We start from the raw sequence: 25,778 nt of genomic DNA on the forward strand, positions 1-25,778 counted from the left end.
ATTCTTGTGGGAAATGAAGGAGATGATGTAGGTTTGTTGACGGTATTTTATACAGAAGATGGTACATCGCCAAGCCCAAGCTTTGCTTGTGGGAAATGTCACTTTAGTGAAACCAAGATAATAGGAAATTAAACTTTGACTCTGGTACCAATACCAAAGCTGAATTTCCCTTAGCTTGTTAATTGGTGTTCACTTGAAAGAAACACACACACACACACACACACACACACACACACACACACACACCTCAGACTGCTTTTTGAAATCAAATACATTTCCTGCCTTCTTCTTTCCTCAGTGCTCTTACGACCAGCCTATTTATAGCCCGGGAAAGGAAAAAGCTCCACTGGAGGCAGGAAAACTAAGTTCAGAAAGAATAGGAGGAAGTGTGCCTGCCATTTAGCCAAACAACCTTTAATTCATTGAGCTCAAAGCTTAGCAGCTTCACTGTCGTCCTTAGGCGTAAACAGCTTGCAAATTTGACATTTTTTTCATGCTTTCCACCTTTGGCCAGCATCAGGGCAGTGGAGGTGATGGCAGCATTTTAGGAGACAGGACAGGAATCTCTAGGTATTTGCACACGTGGAGGAGAAACTTGTGAGGGGTTGACGAAGCAGAAAGAGACATTTGAACAGAGGGATGAGCTGGAAATGATTGCACGTCTGCGACTTAAGGTAAGTGTCATTTTTAAGACTGTCCACTGTTGTGTCTACATGCACATGGCGAGCAATGGGCGTTCGCCAGGGCCGGCGTGTGTGCTGTGAGGGCAGGTCCTCAGGAAAAGCTCGTAGGCTCGTTTCTATTTCCGAAGAAATGTAGAAGTCAGTCTTGGCTGTTGACTTATTCAGTTTTTAACAATGATAATTTTTTTTTTTTTTGGAAATAGTAATTGTTTCCTTAAGATAGCTTTTTACCCAGTATGTTTTCTTCTGTTTTGTCATCACCAAGGGATTAAGTAGTATCAATAACTTTACTGAAGATCATTTTTGAAAATAATTTGAGTTTGTCCAATCCTCTCGAATTGCTGATAAATGATCCATGTACCATTTCTTTGATCACTTCTGGCTTATTTATTTTTTTGTTTTGATCTTTTTTTTTTTTTTTTGTCACTTCTGGTTTAGAATCCATTGAAATCAGCTCTCAAGCAAAAAACATCAACTTTGGAAAAGTTACTTTAGCTAAAAGTTAGTATTTTGTAGAAAAGTAAGTGAAGATAAAGTTGTTGTTGTTGTTGATACAAAGCTTCTTTTCCTGGACATTCATTTTCAGACAAAGGAGAACCTTCCAGAAGCACCCAAAACAGCCTTGAACAGCTCCAGTGATAGAAACTGTTCACAATAGTTATTTACATTTAAATTATGATTTCAAAACATTCATGTAATATACGTTTTCTGAGTGACCTGAAAATTGCCCCTGGCTTTGGAAGTGGAAAGGTCTAAATAGAATGGGTTAAATCCAAGGACAGTTGATGCTGCCCACAAAAACTTGGAAAGCTTCTAGGGACAATCCAAATTCTTTTAACATTCCTTGCCATCAAACAACAAGGTTTGTTTAAATGATGCACCATATTTGCATCCACCCCTGATAATACCTACATTTGTATCCTGGAGTCACTCAACTGATGTCACAATGACAACAAAGGAATAAGTTTCCAGTGGTCTACTGAAAAGAAAGAGCAGAAGGAAACGTGTTGCTGTTATTTTGGCTTATCCCAGTTTGAGATTGGTATGTTTAGAATCTGTTGCAAGGAGATAGCAAAGCTGGAAGCCAGAAAAGCTGAGCCAGCCAGATTGCAGCTGGTGCAAGGAGGCCAAGCCTTGGTTTTGTCTCCATGTGGAGTTCATTGGCCATTGTCTTTCCTAGGAGGATTTAAGGGTCATTTTTTCTGATTAAAAAATTATAATTCATTCCTTGGAAACTGTAGCAAAATGTAGTATTGCTTGAAGAGAGAAAATACGTTTCTTAGTTGAACTTAAACCATCCACACGAAGAAGGGAAGAAGATTATGTTGGATAAATATGATGGATCTGAAGAAACAGATAAACTCTTCCCACTTATTTCCAAGACATTCCAGTGCTACAAAGTCAATTCTGAGTCTGCCTTATTATTAACACAAAGTGAAATCCAAGGTAACCTAATTAATTGCCCACCCTATGTGGGTTTGGTGTTGACAGTGATCCTGATTTCAACACAACTTTCTCATTTGACACATTTGTGTATTTACATTATGAGAATAAAAATGTTTTAAATACTAGTGAATGTTTAAATAATAGAAAGAATTAGGAGTTAGGCATTTTATTCTAAGAATGTATTGTTTTTCACTTTTAGAAGTCTTATGGTTGGACACTGCTTTCTGGATGCCCCACAGATGCTTATAAATGTATTCATGAAACACCAGTTACTTAAAATAGATTTTGGGGGGTTTGTTGAATAGCTTCGCAAGTTTCTTGATGTACGTTTAAGCTCCTGAGAGCATTTTGTGTTAGAGTTAGCTAATTGTGAGGGAAAGAGATTGTCATTTTAAAAACTTTTCTATTAAGTGGAAATTTATTGCTGGGTTTCCAGCATGACTCTTGTAATTGCTGTGTTTTCAGAGGTTACATTATAGACCCACCTCTGTCGCTCACATTTAAATATCAGTGAGATCAAATTACTGAAGAGATGGTATGAAGTGGTGAGAGATTGAAATGTCACCACAACCCGTAGGATGTGTTGAAGTGGAGTGTGGAGAGAAGCATGCCAAGGTCAGGCAGCTGTGCCCACCTGGCCTGGTGTCATGGGGGCAGGAGGCATTGCATATTGGTTTTAGTGTCTCTATGAGCACCTTAAATCCAGATAAGTGGCATCTGGAGGTTTTCTTTCTCCAATTCCCTGATCCCCTTACACCCTATATTACCGGTTAACAGAGGCACCCCACCACCAAAGCATATTTATTAAGTTTTCCTGCAGTCTTTACCTTTGATAACTCAGCATTTACTCAGAGAAAGGGAATTCTGTAAGACACGAAGCATCCCACAGGAAATTAATTATTAATATTAACCAAATGAATGATGTAGATGGTGGGTACCAGATAAGGAAGTCCTGATTCAGGCAGGCTCCATGGAGTTATGAAGGCGAGCTGACTTGGCAGGGCAGAAATCTGATGGGGATAGCAGGAGATAAGGGTATCCAAAACAAGACTGGAGCTGTATATGTGGGCCTCTGCACATTCCTATGAGATAGGAATATTCTTGGTGTGCTTAGGATTAGGGATGTCAGATGAAAACCAGGATTCCCAGTGAAATGTGAACTTCAGATAAACAATGAACTTTTTCTCATGTAACTATGTCCTATTGCACAGGTGTATATGAAGCCAACTGCACGGGACACACTCGATTCAAAAATATTATTTGTTATTTGCCTGCAATTCACATGTAACTGAATGTCCTGTGTTTTAATTTCCTAAATCTGGCCACCATAGCACGGAACTGTGCGTCAACAGCTTGACAGGGGCAGAGGCCGTGAGCACATGGGACAAGAGAGAAGCGTCTGGAGGGGGTTGGGGTCAGAGTGTGGTGGGACTTTAATGCCAGACAGAGGAGTCTAGAATCTAATTTAAAGCCACTGGGAAGCCACTGAGGGGCTTTGAAAAGGGAAATGACATCAATAAAATTTGCCCATTCAAGGCAGGACCTGGTGGGGCAAGGAGAACAGGTTGCCAAGGCCTGGGTTCTGGTGACAAGAGAAAGAAGGAAACTAGATGGAGACACATGAGAGAAAAAACCGACATGCTTTGTAAACTAATTGGCTAGGGTTATAGCAGGAGAGGAAGCCTTAGAGAGGATGTTATGTTTTATAGTCTATTCTGAGGAATAGCCAATCCGAGAGGTAGCAGCAGTCAGGGAGTTAGGGAGATGAGGATTTTGGTTTTAGACATTTTAACTTTGATACCCTGATAGGACAGTCAGGTAGAAATCCCAAGCAAACAGCTGGAAATGGGAACAGCTTAGGAGGGAGATGAGAAGCAAAAGAGATTGCAGAAGCCAGCACAGACGAGCCATTTCCTACATGCCAAGTCTTCTATGTCCAGTCTCTTGTTTCATGCTGACAACCGCCCGTGGGCAGGCTGCATGACTAGCCACATTTTATAAAAAAGGGAAAACAGAGGAGAGGTTGAGGAATCTGTCCAGGACTCCCTAGCTAGGGGGGCAGAGATTGGAATGCAGCTGTTTAGGGAGGGGGACAGGCTTCTCTCTCTCTCTCCGAGAGAAGGTCAGGGATCTGCTCTGAATCCCCTTTCTGCATCTGCAAAAGTCAAAAGGCACCAGTCGTTCAAGCTGTCACCCGATTTTTACCTGGATTCCTGATCTTTAATTTTTTCTAACTGGTAGCTCTCAGAATTCTGCAGCTTTTGGTGCATCTCCCCAGGCAAAGGGACGATTTTGTACTTGCATTTATGTATTTGCGTGCTTATTTATTTCCGAAATTGGTTTTCCCTTCAATGCCTCCTTTGTTACTTTTCCTTGCTTATCTGGTGAATTCAAGGGTATGCTGAAAACAGGGTCTAGAAGGTTAAACCCCTTTCTTTGTCCCCGGCTGCCCTCTCGTGGCCGTGCCAGGTAACGACGCCCCGGCCAGCAGGGACCGCGCAGGAGCAGCTAGAAGCAAGCTCTTTAGGAAACCAGTTCACAGAACCACTGCAGAACCATGTGTGGGCTGCTAACTGTGCTAGGAGATTCTGGAAAAGGACTTCATGGAATTACATAGCCCTCCCCTTACGGCTGGTTGGTCTGAAGGGCAGTTTGAGTAGGGCCAGTTTCAGATTTCTCTTAAACTTTGTAACCATGAAAAATATGTCCCCCCCCTTTTTTTAAAGATTTATTTATTTATTCATGAAAGAGAGAGAGGGAGAGAGAGGCAGAGACACAGGCAGAGAGAGAAGCAGGCTCCATGCAGGGAGCCCAATGTGGGACTTGATCCCGGGTCTCCAGGATTGCGCCCTGGGCCGAAAGCAGACAATCAACCACTGAGCCACCCAGGCATCCTATGGCCCTTCTTTATTTTGTTAGGGGGGCACATATTACCGAGTTTGCTTATTAAGCTTTTAATGAGCATATGGGCTTTTATTGTTAAGAAAGTTTCCTAGGCCTTTTCTTCTAAATATTTACTGCAAGATACACAGTATAGTTTTGTGTTTTTTTTTTATTTATTTATGATAGTCACAGAGAGAGAGAGAGAGAGGCAGAGACATAGGCAGAGGGACATAGGCAGGCTCCACGCACTGGGAGCCCTACGTGGGATTCGATCCCGGGTCTCCAGGATCGCGCCCTGGGCCAAAGGCAGGCGCCAAACCGCTGCGCCACCCAGGGATCCCCACAGTATAGTTTTTAGTCAAAAGTTAAATAATCTAACTTTCAGGAATATATCCTAAGGAAATATTCGTAGATTGAGACCAACACGTATGTAAAAGAATGTTTATCTATTTGTAACGGATAAACTTTGCACAAATATACAGAATTAGGAAATTGTCAAATAGTGTTCCACAATGTGGAATTTTATATAGCTATTAAACTGCATTAAAATATTTAATGTTTATAGTGAATGTTAAATGAAAACGAGAAGGCAAAAAAAATTATATATAGGATGTGATCTCCTTTTCTTAAAAATTATATATGTTTAATGAAAAATAGTTAACTAAAAATTTACATATCAAAATATTAACAATAGGGGGCACCTGGGTGGCTCAGTAGTTGAGTAGTTCAGGTCTTGATCCCGTGGTCCTGGGATCAAGTCCTGCATTAGGCTGCCCACAGGGAGCCTGCTTCTCCTTCTGCCTGTGTCTCTGCCTCTCTCTCTGTGTCTCTCATGAATAAATAAATAAAATCCTAAAAAATATATTAACAATAGGAGTCTTTAGTTAGTGGGATAATAAGGATTTTTATTTTCTGCTTTGTCTCTGGGATAAACATATTCCCCAAGACAAGCATGTACTACCCTTATAGTCAGGAGCCAAAAACAGCATGTCTTTAAGAAGCAGAGAGCTAAGTCCCAGTGTTCTAATTTCTTGCTGTCATGGCTGTCACGGCTGACAATAATGTCTGTGCTAATTCAGCCCCATTTACGGCCTCTTTGCCCAGTAAAGAGCTGTATCCTGTTTATGACAGCATAATTCATTGTAATGGAAAAGATTATGATGCACTAGCCTGGTCTGTGACTTCACTATATTCATCAGCAACAGGAAACAAAGACACACACATTTTTTTTTCATAATTGTTTTAGTAATAATTGACAATTGGAGGAAATGAATGGCAGAAAACAATTATGGGCAGACAAGATGGTCAGCAGATCAGACTGGGAAATGCAAAGGAGCCAGTCTCAGTTTTATGCATGCAACGATTTCAGAACATTACAAAGATAGTATTGTTTTGTTTTCAATCCACTCCTGAAATTGCTGTTGTTTTTACCAGCAGTTACACAATTCTTTGCTGGCAGCAGTGATTCCCAAATATGTTTTTGGTTCAGTAATCTAGTAATCACATATTCAAGGATTTGGTGCTCAATTTTTTATGTATATTAATACTCAGGGTCAGTGTGAACTTCTCCTTGTGCATGTGTGTCCGCTACTAATGCTCCTTGAATAATGAACTAGCCACTGGCTGCCCATACATAAAATCCTAGAAGTTTTATTTTCTATTTGAGGTAAAAATATCAAATTCATATTTCTGTTTTCCATGAAATGATCCCTGGTCTTCATTTTAGCAGCAGTGGTTGGGGGGACAAACAACAAAAACTCAAACTCATGGTTCATTCTCCAGTGGAATGAGCACAATTAGTAACCACTGAGCTGAAATGTAGGCTGTGTTATCTATCAGGAAAGAGCTGGGTGAGGCAGGTAGTAAATACACCATAGTAGGATTTCTCTTCCCTTAGTGGCTGTGTTCATAAGCATCACTCCACTGTCAGGTTGGGTACCATTAAAATTCTTTGGGTGGGGGAACTAAACATGCAGGGCATGCTTTAACCTTTACTGCAAGTCATATTCTCCTCTGATTAGCATGATTTGGAGTAAAATTCTGCAGCAGCTCTTGCTTCCAATCTTAAAGAACTCTTACAGGTCATGCTATTTTTGTGGAGTCCTCTAGACCAGTGCTGTCCAAGAGAAACACAATGTGAGCCACAAATGGCATTTTATATTTTCTAGTTGCCGCATTAAAAAAAAAATAAAAAGAAAGCCACTTAGTTGACTGAGCCATCCAGGCACCCCCATAGAATTAGTCTTTAAAATATAATTATTTAACTCAGTATGTAAAAGCATTATCATTTTGACATGTAATCAATATAAAAGAGTGTTAGTGAGATAGTCTACGTTTCTTTTGGAGGAAGGAGAGGTCTTTGACATCCAGTGTGTATTTTACTCTTAGCACACATCTCAGTTCTGACAAGGTTCATTTTATGTGCTGAATGGATTCAGGTGCCTGGTGGCTCCTGTACTAGACAAATCTAAACCAGAAGAGCTATCGTTACATAAATAGCATTTGAAGTTTGGGCTGTGAGATCCTACTACCTGTTCAGGACTCCGTCCTCTCCTCTGTGATATATTCAGCCGGCCACTCTTACAAGTATCAACGAAAACTGAATAACTGAAAAGCAAGCAAAAGATTGGCCGGGTTGGCCTATGAGAACAGTTCAACTGTTCATTTAGACTGTGTAACTAATGGATGCCTCACTTGAGAATAGGGTAATAGAGGTCTTTAAAAACTCCCAATTTTTGAAATCTGGGTTGTAAGAAACTTTATTTCATAATGATGTTTTCACATGAACTTAGGCATACGAGTGGATTTCATTACATAGCCTAAAACGAACTTCCAGAAAGCATTTTGAACGTTGTTTCTAATAATGCATAAAACTTAGTACAAAGAAAGAAATCTTTAGTTATTCATACATACACACACACACACACATACACTCTTTCTAACATTGTGATCCCTTGCTGATGTCTTTTCTGCATTCCGCATTGTCTTGTTTGAAGAATAGGAAGTATGCTTCAATAATCCTGTATAACTACTATGCCCTGGGGACTCTCATGCCAGTCAGCTGGAGCGATAAAGATAGCTCTGTGTGCTAAATATGGGGATACAAAAATAGAACTGGTGGAAGTGGATAAAACTAAAAGACTCTGTAGGTTCTTGTGGCTCCGCCAATGGCAGAGTCCTGGAGACAAGGGCCCCGAAGTCCTGGCAATAAGTCCCAGCCCCCTGGACTGAATCGTAGTTTGGGTTCATTTCTTATTCCATGAGGGTTTGTTTATGAGAGCTAGATTTAAAGCAGTCAGAAAACTCTAAAATCAAAATAAAAGTTAAAGACATTCACAATGTAAATAATGACCACCCATCACATGAGTGGCAACTTGGTAGTGCACCAAAAGCTTGCTTGTAAGAATTTTCTCAGCCCTCTGAATTCACTTTCCGTTTCTCCCATAGAAACAAAATCACAAATAGTGACTGGATATGCACACCTAAAGTGCCGTGTACTTCCAATGAAATTATTACAATATATTTATATTCACAGTATATTACATTAAATTGTTATTCTTTATATAAAAATCAGGTTTATTTTTTATGAACATGGATTAAATTATTAATCCATGAACATGGATTACATTATTGCAATGCAGTCATCATGAAGTATAATTATTAATGTATGACTTCTCCATTTGCATATTATATCCTACATTAATAATATGTCAATAATTACATTGATTATATATGAATAATTAAAACAAAAAAGAACATGCACAACGCACAAATCACCTTATGTCCAAAGCAACAAGCACTGATAGAGGAGCTAAGCGAGCATCAGATGTTGCACCGGGCATGGGAACTAGTATAAAAGATACTAGTTTGTCCCTGAATATTGGTAGGAAAGCAAATTCACCAAAGAGTGAGGAAACAGATGAAATTCTTTTCTAAGGAGGCTCCCTTGCCTACATGACTGGTCGGTGGAGAAGGCCTTTGCATCTGTATGTCTGAACTTTGGATTTGCCTTTTCCTTAAGGATGAAGTACATCTGACACTGCTCTTACTGTGTAACCATAATTAGGATCTTTTTTTGTTCCCAAATAGGGTGAGTGTTTCCTAAGTAACAGTAGGCAGAGAGGAAGGTGGAGAGAAAGGTTGCAGTGGAGTATATGTGAGTACATGAGGCAGAGGTTTGTGCACAATTGCTCAGGTCTCCAGGGGGGGAAGAAAAGCAGAGTGGCAGGGACTTGGCTATAGGTCTGTGTTATTCCCTGCAGCCTCCAGGGGCAGGGGGGTGGAGGGGGGGATGGGACTGGGGGGTGGAAGGCCAGGAGGCAGGCATGCGCAGCTGGTCTCTGCATGTAGAGGGTACTTTCTGACTCAGTTTTTTGTATCTTTGTGAGTGCTGTGAGCTCTTGGATCTTGCAGGTATGACCACGGCTTTTTGTAACCACTAGTAAATGAAGAGCAGGTGGCCAAGTTAGGCACTGGCTAGCCTTCAGGCACGAGGAGCACTGGGTGGTTCCACACGTCAGCAAGAGAACTGAAGGACATTTAGGTGAGTGGAAATTATGTGTGTAGCTCAAGGACAAGAGTCTAGACCGGGAGAATAATGTGTTCCCGTGACTTCCCTCTTCTGGAAGCCCTTCCTGTAATTCCTTCTGGCTGGGAACGGGGTGGGGGGGGGCTGTCTCTCTGGTTATGGAGGTCCACCAACCAAGACCAAGGGTGGGGGCTGTGCCGCATGCTGCTCCAAGAGGTGTGCCGCACCTGGAGCATGCACATCTGTGTTTCCTGCATCTGAAACAACCTCTACCCCCACCCCACCCCCACGATGAACCCATCCTTCTTCAGGGTCCTCTTTCTCGATTTCTTTTACTTCTAGGACATTTTCTTTAAAACCTTCACGTTTTTTACTTTGCCGTGGGAACTACAACCCAGACTGCCTAAAAAATCTGCTGCCCATACTAATTACCCATTTGAATTCTCTAATTCCACTGCTGAAATTCTCAGTGTGTCTTCTGGAAACCTCACACATTTGTTTTCTCATTTCTCTTTCAAGATTCTAAACACATGAAATCAGCTGCTCTGTCCTCAACCCCACTGAAAATACAGTATCAGAAACTTTCTAAATGATGCGGGAAATAACCTCTTCCCACTTTTATTCCTCTTGATCCCTGCACCATTTAATAAACTAAAATCATCCTCTATTGAAATCTGAGGTGTCACATTGTTCCTGTTTTCTCTCAGCCTTGATAAGTGTTTTTTTTTTTTTCCTCTGTCCTCAGTTGCAGCCATTTACCAGACATCCTTGTCTTCCATTTCTCTCTAAATCCTTTTTCCCAGGATGCCTGGGTGGCCCAGTGGTTGAGCATCTGCCTTTGTCTCAGGGGGTGATCCTCAGGGAGTCCCGGGATCGAGTCCCTTGTTGGGCTCCCTGTGAGGAGCCTGCTTCTCGTCTGCCTGTGTCTCTGCCTCTCTCTCTGTGTCTTTCATGAATAAATAAATAAAATCTTAAAAAAAAAATCCTTTCTCCCTCAGACAGCCTGTTCATGGCTTCCATATGTAAAGAACCCTGTGCTTGCTTATCTAGCGCTGAGGGAATTGTAGCCTGCATTCTAGGACCAAGCATCTGTCCGTATGTTTCTGCTCGATGTTCCTTCATCACTTCAAACTTAGCCCGTCCAAAATAAAAATCCTACCCTTCTTCCCTTATCTACTCAGCCTCCCTGTGTTCTTTCCTTTTATGATGACATCATCCCATCTGGGTTGGAGCCATCTTTCCTCCATCTTGTTCTTCACCTCCTGGTAACCCAGTAGATCATCCTTCTTGTTAAATGTGTCTCACATTCCATTCCTCCCTTTCTGTCACTAGTATTTCCATCCTCAGTCCTTTTTACCTAAATCCAGGACTCTGTCAGAAGCCATCCAGCTGATGGCTGGCTCTCCCGCAGGCTCTCTGCTCCCTTCACACTCACCTCCCCACACTCTTGAGAGAATAATCCGGTCTTGGAGGGTGTTGTGATTTTGTTAACATTTGTTAACTAGAGCCCTGGGTTGCTGGATGGCGAGCGAAACAAAAGACCACAACAGACACTACAATAGAGAGATTTACTACTCACAGGTCCCGGATGAAGCTCACTGCATACCTTAGGGGCTACACAGGGAGGTCAAGACGGGGTGCAGGCATGGACCTGGGTAAATGCCTTTATTAGAGGCTGTGGGTGGAATGCTTTGGGGTTCCTGGGCTCAGGCCAGATTAGTTGATTCAAACCACAAAGTATGGCTTTTGGTAAGCTCCCTGGGTCTTACCTAAGGGTAGCATAAGGAAAGGCCCTGGGAGGCTGGGGAGGCTTTAGGGAAGTCCTATAAGGAACTCACGTTAACCTGTCACTCTGTGGTGTTATCTAAGGCAAGCCCTTGTGTGAGGCTAGTGGGGCTAGTGTCCCACTTGGCAAAACAAAATGGATGCTGAGGCAGCAACACCATGATGCAAGGCTGCACACTACCTGGGATCTTAGCCAAGTTTCAATGAATGGAAATATATTTAAAGTAGTTATATCGGTTATAAGAAAAAGTGTTTGTCATGAAAGCACAAGAAGTAAAGCTGAGAACTGCGAGGGCCTCCGTCCAGAATCTAGGTGATCAGAGCCTGAAGCCATCAATGCTGGACCATGATGGTTTCTACCTCCATTCTTCAGAGGCTCTTCTCACCTCCCCTGCCTTCCCCGTTGCCTTTCCTACCTCTACCTCACCAAGTGCAGGATAGAGGATGTCCATCAGCTCCTCAGTATGGTCTTGTTTTTTTTCAAGTATTGGTAGAAATGGATAAATGTCTTGCTTTCAATTCCAAAGTCTCGAGAAAGAATCTCACTATCAGAACAGCTTAAACTTGCCTCAGGTGTCAATTTCCTGCCTAGTCATTTATGAGCTTGACAGAAGAGTCACAGTGCTCATCCTGAGGATGGTGGCAGTTTTTAGAAAAGAACCTTGTGCTTGTATAAAAGCTATGTCTTACACACCTGGCCGTCAGTGTAATAGAGCATTTTATTTTATTTTTTTACTTCTCTCTACCAGACCCTAGCCAGCAAGTCTCCTGACTTTGCCTGAAATGTCACTCTCTATGTGGATTTCCCTGTGCTGATCTAGGTGACTGGGGTTCCGCCACTCCCCCTTCTTTCTCTCCGTCCAAATCCTATAGGCTTCCAGACCCTGTACATATCTGCCCTGTTTGATGAAGACACCATCAGTCTTCAAGGACATTGCCCGCTTCAGACACACTATAACACACCATCTATCTAATACATTTAATCACATGATGTTTGGTGATACTACTTTCACTTATCAAGTCATTAGATGCCTGCATGGTTCATTTTCCAGGACTTTCATTTCTCATCAACTTAGCTATAAATTCCCTGAGATATAAGCCATATGAGGATCACTGGGACCATCTATCTGCAGGTTATCACACATACATTCATAAGAAAATAAAATTTTAAGAATGGTGTGATTAGAGTTGATTTTTTTTCTTTGAGCTTTTCTGTACTTTTCAGATCATTTGTGGTGAACATACATGAATTTTGAAATCACACGCATACAAAGAAACACAACTCACTTTTTCAGAAACAATGACCATTCCAAATAGGAACGAGTGGATCCCTGATACCTTGACATAAAGTTTGGCTAGCTGAGCTTTTCTAAATAATCTTGTGACTTAGGATGGTGGTATGGGAAGAGAGATAGTTTTGAAATCTGGAGCACAAGACTGGGAAGGGTGGCCAAAGTAGAGAGCCTTGGGATAGGCCTGGCCCACAGGGACTGGCAAAGAGGATTGAGTATTATAAAGAGTGATGAGTATATTGTACAGACCTTGAGTTTTCAGCTAAAGAAGGGTGTAACACAAACCTTTAATTCCTCTTCTTCCTTCTGAGATCCCATTCAAATGAGGTCAAAGGTTTCTGGTTTGGTTTTTGTTTTGAAGGTTTTCTTTTATTTATTTGAGAGAGAGAATGAGAGAGAGAGAGAGAGCGATCATAAGCAGGTGGAAAGGGCAGAGGGAGAAGCAGGCTCCCTGCTAAGCAGGGAGTCCGATGTGGAACTCTATCCCAGGACTCTGGGATCATGACCTGAGCCAAAGGCAGACATTTAATGGACTGAGCCACTCAGGCACCCTGCTGTGTTTTTTTAAAGTCACAAATACACAGTGACAATATTTTGAAAGCTGGAAAACAGACATTTGGCTACTAATTCAACAATAGAAATCAGAAAATGAATCCGATTTACACTGACAAACCCTTCAAAGACCCAGGAATTAGTAGCCCAGACACCCTGAAACTGCAGGTGAAGATGAGGCCAATACGAGGAGGAGTGGTTCAAAATCTTAAAAGGCAGTTAGCTTTCCAGATCCCCTGCCCTACTTCACACAGTTGGGATACTGCCCCTCTCTCACTGTTTTGCTGGATTCTGGTGGTTTATTCTCTCAAGAAGTTAAAACATGGGGTGTGTGACTGGAGACTCTGATCCTTGGATGGAACCCAGCTAAGGCAGGCATTATATACTTAAAACTAGAGATTTAATTGAAAGTGAACACCAGCCCTCTACTCCCACTCAGCTCCTAGAATGGTGTAGGCAAAGCAGAAAATGTAACTGCTAATAGGTTCTAGGTTTTGTATCTTAAGCCTTGACCACAGAAGAAGCATGTTCTGGCTCCGTGTCTGAAAAGCATGGGGCAGTGACTCATAGGTTAGAGAATCATCTGCCTGAATCAAATCAGATGTTCATCCCTGAAACACTCAAATGTGGCCAAAGCAAGACAAGAACTAGGACTACTCCACTTTGGGTCACATGCCCATGCCCATCCCTGGACCAATGAACTTTGCCCAAAATACCAAAGAAGTTCCAAAGGTAGGAGGGACAGATGAGGTTGTCACTAAGAGTGGGCATGTTAGGTGGTGTCAGAGATGTCAGCTGAGACTCCTTAACCTCCTCTATAGGCAATAACTCCTCTGTGTTATGTAGGCAGAGGTACTATGAAGGCTTAAAGCTGCTTTACCAATGTAAGAAATGAGTACACTTTGCATTTCCACACTATATTATGGGTTTCAAAGTACTTCATTTCGTTAGTTTTCCAGAAAAACCTGGGAGACAGATACTGTCATTCCCACTTTATTGATGATTAAGGGGGACCCCTACTGGTAATGTAGTGGGCTCCCTCACTAAGCATCAAGTAGGTTAAGGCAGAGCTGATGGGAGACATCCTGACTTTTGGGTTGTATTGTTTTGTTTTGTTTTTCAGGAGGAGAATTTAGTGATTTACATATAACACCCAGTGCTCAACACAAATGCCTTCCTTAATATCCATCACCCATTTAGTCCATGCCTTGCCCACCTCCCCCGCCCCAGCAACCCTGTTTGTTCCCTGTCATAGTCTTTTTTTTCCTTTTTAAGGATTTTATTTATTTATTCACAAGACACACACAAGCACACACAGAGGCAGAGACAAAGGCAGAGGGAGAAGCGGGCTTCTCGCAGGGAGTGCAATGTGGAACTTGATTCCAGCACCCCAGGATCATGCCCTGAGTCGAAGGCAGACGCTCAACTGCTGAGCCACCCAGGTGTCCCTCTGTCATAGTCTTTTATGGTTTTTCTGTCTTTTGATTCCTAGTCTGGTTCAGTTTCTATGTTAGCACCCCAGTGATCAGATTCCTAGATAACTGGGCAGGGAAGGGCATGTAGAGGTGCCTTTCATGGGCAGTGGACTGTAGGGCTGACCATTCCCAGTCACCTAGGGTCTCCTCCACCACTGCCCACACAGCAACCCCAACATTTGTCAGATCAGTAGAGGCTGGGAGAGCGCTGCCAAGCACACACAGCCAGAGGAGCCACGTGGCCTCTTTTTGGAATAGTACTAAAGAATTAACTTCTGGGAAGAATTTCTCATCTGTTTTCCAGATAAGATTGATTAGAACCATCTACCCAGTTTTGCAGATTCCATGAAAGAATGGATGAATTGTCCCGTCTGGCATGGCTATGTTTAGTTCACATTTCTCAGAAGAGTGCTGGCTCCGCCAGACAGCGGAAGCCTCTTTACCTTCAGACCTCCTTCTGAGAAGAGGAGCTAGAGGTCCCAGATGTGAGCCCCAGGCTGGCCAGAGGGCCTCACTACAGGTAGGAAGGGTGGCCTCATTTGGTATCCACTAGACAACTCCCTGGACTTTTCATTCACCCTTTGCTAAGGTTCTGGCAGCTAAACATGGTTCTATTTGCCAGTTGTCCTTGCCTCCCTTACATTTCCCCACCCTCAGCCCTCCCAACCAAGTCAGTTCCCTTTGTTATTTTTGGTATAAAGAACTTTCCTTCCATTAATTTCAAGGCTTCAGAAAAGCAGTTAAAGAAGGTTGAGTTGAGGAAAGACACCTGATCCTCTTTTCTGTGTACACACACACACACACACACACACCCTACACTTGTGGAGCTGAACTGATTAAAAATGGATCCATCCTTTTGCTTGTTATTTAATGATAGTCTTTGCATTTTGTTGGTAAGTTCAGGCAGTCCATAATGCTATGAATAGTTAATAGCATTATTTTCTATTTAATATTCTTTTCCTTTCTTCTCCTCATTCTTTTGGACTTTTCAAGTTTTCCTTATTCTAGTTTCTCCCCTCTAGTGTTTTGGAAGTTACGTCTTCTATTTCTTTTCTTGTAAGTGGTTGCACATAAAAGACATTTTTTGATGTAACAAAGTCTAACGCTAAGAAAACAAACAGAAAACTAAAGTCTAATGCTAATGTCTTCATCTTGACATCTTTTTCTGAATAACACAAAGGCCCTAGAAACCTTTCATTCTGATCTCATTCTCCCATCTGTCATCTTATCATTGCTGAAAGTTTTAGCTCTACTTTTTTTTCTCTTGTAAACAATTTTGTTGAGGTATAATTGACATATAATAAAAGGTGCATATTGTAAGTATATAGTTTGATGTCTTGACATATGTAGACACCCAGGAATCCATCACCACAATCAAGAACATAAACGGTCACTTAAAAAATAAAACGGATCAGGTTCACACTCAAGCGTAACTGGCAACATGTGACCAAGGCCTGCTTTCTGTTACCCCTTTTTACTTAAGAAGTTCTGTAGTTTCTGGACAGAATTAACTATAATAATCATTCATCAAAGCCCACTAGTCATGTGCCAACTGCTTTACAGTAAATTAGTTCTCGTTGCAGTCTTTATTGTCTTTAATTTTTAATTATAAAAACAGCAGAGGTTTATTATAAATAAATGTACTCAATATAAAAAATTAATAATGTGAAAAAAGAAAGACTTGCAACACTTGGAAGTCTTATTTTCTTCAAAGTGGATATATGTCTATTGCCCATTATCATTGAAAATATCATTGATATTTTCTATGCATTCGAAAGCATACTTGATTGTGATAGAAATGGACCTAAATATATAAGGGAGGGGTTTTGGGGCTTAAAACAATAATCATTTTTTTCAATAAGGAAAACTTTATTGGTGTTCAATTTGCCAACATATAGAATAACACCCAGTGCTCATCCCATCAAGTGCCCCCCTCAGTGCCTGTCACCCAGTCACTCCCACGCCCCACCCACCTCCCTTTCTACCACCCCTTGTTCGTTTCCCAGAGTTAGGAGTCTCTCATGTTCTGTCTCCCTTTCTGATATTTCCCACTCATTTTTTCTCCAATAATCATTTATATACAGTGATTTTTGCAATTTGCTTTTTTCACTTGTTACAACAAAGCCATCTTCCCATTTCATCCTTTTCCTGACTGCATGACATATATAGCACTGAATTAATGCACTGTGATTATTTTGATCAACCTCCCTTTCTTTTTAGGTTATTTTCCCTTTTTTGTTGTGATTACATGTATGTGCCTCACTGAGTTTGTCTTAACATTTATCTTTGTGCACTCGTTGAATATTTTTATAGGATAAAATCCTGAAATACAGCATTTTATTCTCAGCCCATATAGCCACCTTTTGAGTTGGGTATTATTATTTCTTGTTTACAATTGAGGAATTTTATATGTAAAGGGTTAGGCTTACTCAGCTTCTGAGTGGCTGATGAGGGAATGAGAATCCTAACTTCCCAATGTTCCAATGTGTCAACATCCTCAATGCTCAACACACTGCCTCTCCTACTAGTTTGGAAAAACAGTTAAAAAAGAAAATGCTTATTAATGTTGGAATTGTCAGGAGGATTAGCGGGGATTTTCAGCTAATGGTAGTCCTGTGGAATTAGAATGCAGGACATATTTCAAGCAGTTTATGTTTTCACCTGGCCCTGCAACTAAGGACGCTAATGTGAGTGCTGAGGGGCTATTTTTAGCAGGTTACTTTAAGCCCTGAGTTGGGGTGGGGGGCGGGGTAGTTGTGAAATAGCCTGTCCATCACAGGCAGTGAAGAATTGCTTGCCCACTTTTTTGTGCCGAAGGAAAGGACACAGACCAGCTGGGCCAGTAAGTTGGATCTAAAATCGGGCTCATGTTTATGTTACTTAATAAATGTGTTCCTGAATAATATGAATTGAATTTTGGGTGGTTGAATGCCATTTTTAATGCACCAGCAGTGCACACATTTCTTGTAATCCTTTGATGACTGGTTTTCTAAAACAAAGAATGCTTTGGTAATGTGAACAAATTTCCTGAGTTTATGTTGAATGTAACATTTCTTAAGGCAGGGAACCCTATGCATGGTTGCTTGTGTCTTAGAGTGCGTTGCCTGGTATAGCCATGTCAGTTAATGATAATGTGGAATATATATATGTTGTTAAAAGTATAGAAAAATGTAGTCCAACTTCTCACTCCAAAGTCCCAAATGAGATGACATGGCAAAACCATATAATTGTGAAGAGGTGGTTTTAGAAAACCAACCCTTACCAGGCAGCATGGAGCTATCGACCTTGGGTATTCCTATCCTTGTGTTTGGACTGTGAGCCCCATTCCTGTCTCACGGAGATGGCATGGGCAAGAGCTGGCTCTTCAGCTACTAAGGCCACAGTCCAGAGAATAAAACCAAAACAAGTGAATTTTTGACTGACCCTTTTTCCCACAAGCACCACTGCGTTCTTTGAGTTCTGTGAAAATACAGTGAAACATTTTTTGTCCAACATTAACATTTTAGTTCTTCATAATGTATCAGTTCACATCCACTCATAATTTAAAAAAATTAATCAGCAATTGATTCTACAACTGGAATGGCCTTTAGAGTTTATGGAATTCTTGGTGTGTGAAGATCACAAGGACTAGCCGGAGGGAAATAGGCTCCAGCTTTTAACTTTGACACATTTTAGTTGATTGGATTAAAACATTTTCGTTTTAAAAACCATTATTATTTGTGAAAAGCAAGCAAATATCTTCAATATAAATGATTTAGTTAATATACCTGATGGTACAGAATTCTAGAAGGAATTTTTAGTGCTTCTCATATTAAACTCTTGATCCTCTACGTTGATATTTATCAATCTTTTTAAGGCCATGGACATTTGCATTGATTTTAAGCTAGTTTTGGGGAAATAACTGAGCATGTATAGTAACATGAATAATTTTGCAAACCCAATAATCCCAGTTTTGGATATCTATACTATGGAATTAAAAGCACTGGAAGCTAGAGATACATGTACAAGGATGTTTAGTGCAACACTGTTTACACAAGCACAAAACTGGGAGCATCTTGAATATTCATTAATAGGGTGAATTAAGTATGCTATAACTACACTGAGGAGAAGTATGCAGCTATTAAAAAGTAGAAGTTAAATCTCTATTATTGACCTTGGAGCCAATATACATGACCATGATACATCAAGGGGAAAAATCAAATACAGATTTTTTTAATGAAAAAATAGAACCCCATACATATATATATGATACATTTTTCACAGGTGTATATTGTCTTGGCAAGATGAGAATGGATAGGACAGAGAGGTTACTACATTTTTCTTTGTGTGTATCTCTGTGTCATTTGACTAGCTACAGAACATTATTGCTTTTTAAACTTAAATATTTTATAAAGTAAAAAACATAGGAGTCCTGCTTTTCCTATTTTGCAAAAGGAGACAAGACTATTCTTTCATGTGAAAATGTAGTTATTCTGACCACTAGAATATAAATTTTAAAAGAATTTATAGGCATTCAAATCCCTATCAAAGCCTCACCATGGAGGCTGGTATTTTGCAGCTGATTTAGCCTGTGCTCCCCTGCAGTGATTTCTCGCTTCCATGTGTTTATCTCCAGCAGCAAGAAGCTTTGCAGAGTTCTTACTTCCTATGGTTATATTAAAGAAACAACACCCACCTCTCAGTTCTGACTCTTCCCCTCCACTTGCCCCTCAATTTGAGAATCTGAGCACAGCATACATTGAACTCCACCGTTTTTCACTAATAAGAATGGCAATCACAAAGACGAGCCCTGAGAACAAAAACTTCCTTTTTAATTAAAACGTGAAGGAAAACTGGAAAATTTTCTACCACTTTTTTTCATGTGCTTTTATAAGTGCTTTCTTAGTTGACCCCCCTCTGACCTACAAATCAGAAAATCCGGTTGCAGTAATACTAGGTCCTTAGTACTCAGTGGGCTCCTGCTCTGTCTGTGGTTGCCTTTGTGTTCTCCCTGCCAGTCGTGGTGAAGAATATCTTATACAAAGGCTTTCTGTACACAAAGGCTGTAAGTAATCCCAAAATTGCAGCCAAAAGTTTGAGCAAACAGTGAAGGTAAATCATGGCAATGTTTACTGAAGTGTGTGATAAAGGTAATGATACTTTAGGAAAGGATATGGAAATAAAGTTAGAAGCTCAGTCCTCACAGATTTATAACCTAGAGGTGGTGATGGTTGGATTAAAACGTGAGCAAGTAGTTTGGCACAAAGGACTGGAAAGCAGGACTTGCAGGCAGCTAGCTGGTTTTGGATAATGTGATAGAGTGAAGGGGGGAAGTGATTATGTAGAATTAATTGACATTGTTCAGAATGACACATTTCCCCCAGCTATTCAAAAGTAGAGCATTCCTGGGTTCCTGGGTGAGCTGCTCAGTGAGTTAAGCGTCTGCTTTGGGGTCAGGTGATGGTCCCGGGAGTCCTGGGATAGAGCCCTGTGATGGCTCCCTGCTCAGCAGGGAGTCTGCCCCTCCTTCTCCCTCTGCCCCTCCCTCTCCTTGTGTGTGCATGTTCTCTCTGTCAAATAAATAAAAAAAAATTTTAAATCTTAAAAAAAGAGCATTTCTGTGATACCTTTTGTAAGCCAAAATTGTGTAAAGCAATGAAGCAATTGCCACTCATTTATATGGAAAAGTTTTTGAGTGTGCCCACACTCCAAAAATAACCTCTCTTAGGCTTTTCTGATATCATATCTTATTAATGAGGGCACAAAATAAATCGACAAAAAGCACAGATGCTCACAGACATGGATGGTGAGTGTAATTCCTGAGGAGGAGCTTGGTGGAGCCATACTCTTGGCCCCGGGGGTGCCACACTCATGGCTCCGGGTGTGCCCTGCCTCTGTAAGGCCAATTGCTGAACACTGTTTTTGCTTTCCACCTTTTTAAAATTTCTATTAGCAAAAAACAGGTACTAACGTAGCTCTTTTACTGTAAAAGTGAAGTAGCATAAACAGGTTAGCATAACTTGAAGTAGCATAACTTGAACTTTCAAAAAGTGGGGGCATACCTGCCTGCACAGTTTTAGCAGATGGATTTAGTATCAAAATAATATGGCTATTTTATTATTACAACCATGGTATAAAAATTCCTTCCTTCCTTCGGAAGGTGTACACTGAGCCTCATCTTCAGCCTAGTGAGCTATAATATGAACCATATAGTATAGTTTAGCAGACTCAGTGAGTGCAGCCCTAGTGGGAAGGTGAGAGAGGAAGGCAGGAGGAGGGGGCCCTTGAATTCTCATAAGAGAAAAATAAGACTTGCAGCTTCTAACTGTGCTTTGCCTATGATTCTTACAAAGATCAAACTATGCCCATTTCATGTATTTAGCTATCACACATTTCAAGACAAAATTTTAAAATATATTTCTTTGCTTTATTTGCTGTGAATCAGCTTTGTATTTTCTCCTTTGAAATAGCAATGATGCTGAAACTTGACTAGAAAGGAAATTATAAATCTGAAATTGCCCTTCTGTTAATATTCTGCACACTAAATGATTTCTCAGAAAAATGCACAGAGGCAGCCTTAGGAAATTTTTTTTTCCTCTAAGCAACTTCTTCAAGAACTAAAATCATTCCGTGTTTGTGTGGACGTGCCTGAGTAACTCAGTGGGTTGAACAGCCAACTCTTGATTTCAACTCAGGTCATGATCTCAGGATCTTGGGATCTCAAGGCCATCAGGCTCTGCTCAGTGGGGGAGTCTGCTTAAGATTCTCCCTCTCCCTCTCCCTTTGCCTCTCCCCTAACGTGCTCTCTCTGTCTCTCTCAAATGAATAAATAAAAAAAGAACTAAATTCTGGAAGGAACAATGGTATGTTAGAAGATTTAGATTCAGATTACATTGACTACTAGTCAATTAAAAAGGTGATTTATAGGGTTAAGATCTTCAAAGATTAATGCAAATTGCTGTCAAATCAGGGTTTAGTAATAAAACTACTGGAAATTTTATTATGTAAGTAGTTATGCTAAGTGAGGTAATTTGTGTCGTGGATGCTAACTTTACCTTCTCATGTTTACTGATCCCAGCTTCAGCTAGAAAGCCAGCCTAGTCTAAGAAGCTGATTAGATGGAGGGGAAAAAAAATCTGCCATAAAGGTAAATTTCAATGAATTAGATTAAGTAAATGCAGCTATACTAATATGTAACGTGGTTTTTAAAAAATGAAATTTTACAAAAAGGAAGAAAAAATAAAATATAGGAAAAAGAAAGAGAACGAAAGAGGAAATCCATTTTTAAACAGGACCGATTTGTCCAGCAATTTGAGGATTTCTCCAGAGATACTGCTGAAAGGAGGCAGGGCACCCAGACAGGGTGTGGGAGCAACTTCTGCAGAGGCTTCCTCTTACAAAGGCCATCCTCCTGATTCAGTCCCCCTTTTGTTTTTGTACAGCTCATCTCCAATTATTAGATCCCAAAGCGCAATGCAATTGTCTTGGTTGTGCATGAGAGTGAGCAGGTTTAATTAGAAATGGACGAGAAAGTCTATGAAAACTTTTATGGATACTAAATCATTTATTTGGTTGGGTGGGGACTGTAAATGTGGAAGGTTTAGAGTCAGAGAGACCTGGGTTTGTTTGAATCCATATTTCTCTCTTTCTTTCTCTGCTGCTTACTAGCTATGGGCAGACTAGTTAATCTCATTAAGGGTCATCATCAGAGTAATAATAGCATCTCCTTAGAGCATTGTTGTGAGAATTAAATGAGTATTTTGCTCAGATGTTAGCTTGTTATATATTATTAATACTATGTTAGTATAATATGTTATAATATTAATAGACACTAATTTTTATGATATATGATAATTATAATTCCTTTTGTATGGCTTTCTGCATGTTCCATTTTCTCCAAGAGAGATTGTAAGCTTTGAGAACAAAGATTTATGTCACACGCTTTGGTGAATCCTCAAATGCAATGCACTTTGAACACAGACAGTGTATTTTTTCATTAGTCGACAATGGTTTGCTCTGTTCAAGGGCTTTAGAGATTAAAAACTCCACTCTCTGATTTTTTCACAATTTTTTTCTGTTGGTTTAAGGCATGTAGCTAGCACGACTCTTATGATCACTGATTGTCTAGGTGTTTATTTTGGTTTATTTGGTTCCATGATACTTAGACAAATGTTGGGAGGAAAAAGAGGAGACAAGGAATCCAAAAAGTATATGTATCTGAGGAAGAGATGACCTGGTAGAAATATAGTAATGTGTAAAAGGTCCTCTGAAAGGAAAGGGAGGTGGGGGTCGGGGTGCGGTATGACGTTAGTACCTCAAATTGACCAGCAGATGGTGTATCACCAATTTGGAGCAGGAATTTGGCACAAGGTGGAATGAGAGATGGGTGGCTTCACTGGGGGGGGGGGGGGGAGGTTGCAGTTGGCAGAGGAGGTTCCTGCTCTCTGACCAAGTGTGCACAGGATGGAAACCATTTGGGAATTTCCACTTTAGGGGAATACTTCAGATAGTCATAAAGGCCTATCAGGGCATCTCTGGGAAACTGAATCCAAGGTGCTCAAGCAAGACCATACTTCTCTCCTCTTCCCGCATCCTCTGAACATGGTCGTTCCAATACTTCCAGGGACTTGCTATCCAATATTGGGTCCAGGAACAGAAAGACAGAGAATCGAGACTTAGTCGGGAAGAAGTGTCAGGTCTTATTAATGGACGGAGAGGTTTGCTGCTTTGGGTCCTTTTTCTTGAACACATTTCTTGTCAATGGCTTTCTCCTCTTTGTGTAGATGATGAAACCACTCTAGTATGCTGGTTCGTCTCTTTATTATAAGAAAGATCTCATTTACAAATGAACAACTGATACATATTTGTAATAAAAACAGTAGGAAAAAAACAATAAGCATAAAGGGGGGTAGAACACTGACCCCAACTCCTAAAGATAACTGCTATTAAAAATTTGATACACAGTTGACTCTTGAACAACATGGGTTTCAACTGCACAGGGCCACTCACATGTGGATTTTTTTTTAAATAAATACAGCACTGTAAATGTATTTCCTTTATTATTTTCTTAACATTTTCTTTTCTGTAGCTTACTTTAAGAATACAGTATATAATACATATAACATACAAATATGAGTTAACCAGCTGTTTATGTTACTGGGAAGGATTCTGACCAAGAGTAGGCTATTAGTAGTTAAGGTTTTGGGGAGTCAAAAGTTATACGAGGATTTTCAATGTGTGGGGGGGTCAGAGCCCCTAACCCTGGTGTGGTTCAAGTGTCAACTATATAATGTTTCTTTTTCACATGTTCACGTCTTTTTAGAAAAATGAGATCATACTGAATAAACTTTTATAACTTGAGTTATCCACTTAATCTATGCTGAATATTTTCCCATGTTAATATACTTCAACATTGTAATGATTGTGTAGTGCTAAATCTTATGAATATATAATAATTTATTCAACTTTTGGTACGTAGATTGTTTTTAATTTTTCACTAGTATAAACAGTGCTGTGAGAAACAGTCCTGCACGTATGAAAATCCACATTATTTCCTTGGGATACATTTCTAAGACAGGAACTGATGAATTAAAGGGTATACATATTTTAAAAAGGTTTTGCTATGTATCACAAAATTATCTTTCTTACATGTGGTACCAATCTATATTCTTGCCAGCAAGATATAAAGGTGCCATTTTCTGAAAACTCCTATCAACATTGGGGATTATCAACTTTTTAATCTTCGTCAAGTTTAGAAATAATAAATGGTATCCTATCATTATTTAATTTGTACTCCTTTTTAAGAAGCTGGATTTCTTTTTCATGTGTATGTATTCGGGTCACTTCTATTTCTTTCTCTATAAAGTCTTTATATATTTTTTGCCTAGTTGTTAATGACAGAGACTATATATTAAGGCCGTTAACCCTTTATCTTATAGATTTCATTTTTTTATCTCATTCTGTCATCTGTGATTTAATTTTGTTTATGGTGGGGTTATTTTAGACATACATAAATTCTACATTTTATTTATTTAAATATTTAAGACATTCTCAAATGATTTCTGCTTTTGTGATCGTAATCAAAATAATTTCTATGATAAAGTATTTAATCATGATTAAAATAATTAAAATTAAAATAATTTTAAGTTTATGAAAATAATCACATTATTGTCTTCAAGTTCTTGTGTTGTCTTATTTTCACATTTAGCTCTTTTGTCCACAGGCACTTATTTTGTGTATGGTGTGAGATAATTTATTTTTGTGAGGTAATAATTGATTTTTATTTTATTTTAATAATTGGTAATAATTTAATTTTTCCTAATACTTAACTATTAAACCAATTATTAAATAATCCATTCTTTTCCCATTAGGTTTAAATATCATATTTAACAAATAAACATTTTAATATAGTACTTGTATTTATATTTCTGGCTTTCTGTTCTGCTCCATTGCTCTGCCTCTTTTGGTACCAGATTCAAACTTTTAATTCTTGATGTTTGCAGCCTACTTAACACCTAGTACTCCCCACCCACCTTGTTGTTTTCTAAAATTTTCTTTATCATTCTCAGTGTTTTGTTCTTTCACATAAGCTTCAGGTTTTCTTTTCTGACCTATTTTTTTTTAATCTCCAGCATTTTAATCAAAATTTAATTATATTTAAAAATTAAATAGAGGAGAGTCAACATCTTGACAATGTTGAGTCTTTTGGTCCTGGAAAATCATAGAATATTCCATTTATTGAAATATTTCCTATTTTCTCAGTCAAGTTTTATAAATTTCTTTATATTTTCTTCACTTTACTTGTTTTTCCCAGAAATTTTGTTATTACTGTTGCCATTCTGAATGAGATTTATTTTTCCATTATATTTTCTAAACAGTTTTAGGCTGTGATGTGGGAAAACCAATTAATTTTATTTTGTGGCTGTTTACTGACATCTCTAATTAAAATATTTTTGAAAGTTGATTCTACTGAGTAAATAATTATAACATATGCAATTTGGATAATTTTGTCTCTTGCTTTCTCATCATTCTTCAGTTGTTTTTTCTTTTTCTTTTTCTCTTGTCTGGTTGCAAGGGCTCAAATGTCCAGAACGGTGCTATGTGATGGCAATGACAATGAGCCACCTTTCCCTGTTTTTGATTTTAATGTTAATAC

The 25,778-nt window shown here is 39.7% G+C and overlaps 1 protein-coding gene across 3 annotated transcripts in view; it reads left to right on the top strand.

Moving 5' to 3' along the window:
- The first annotated feature begins 448 nt into the window (after positions 1 to 448).
- RASGRP3 (RAS guanyl releasing protein 3) overlaps positions 449 to 25,778 on the top strand; it is a 99,900-nt gene continuing 74,570 nt past the window's right edge. The window contains exons 1-2 of one of the 3 annotated variants that reach the window (XM_055327588.1): positions 449 to 674; positions 9,426 to 9,555. The gene's annotated coding sequence lies outside the window, so the exon portion shown is untranslated. Of the gene's footprint in view, positions 675 to 9,425; positions 9,556 to 15,111; positions 15,165 to 25,778 lie in introns of those variants that run through there. The other 2 variants (XM_055327586.1, XM_055327591.1) reach the window with 2 other exon arrangements.

Source organism: Nyctereutes procyonoides, unplaced genomic scaffold (genome assembly GCF_905146905.1).
Source record: "Nyctereutes procyonoides isolate TBG_1078 unplaced genomic scaffold, NYPRO_anot_genome, whole genome shotgun sequence".
NCBI classification, from domain to species: Eukaryota; Metazoa; Chordata; class Mammalia; order Carnivora; family Canidae; genus Nyctereutes; species Nyctereutes procyonoides.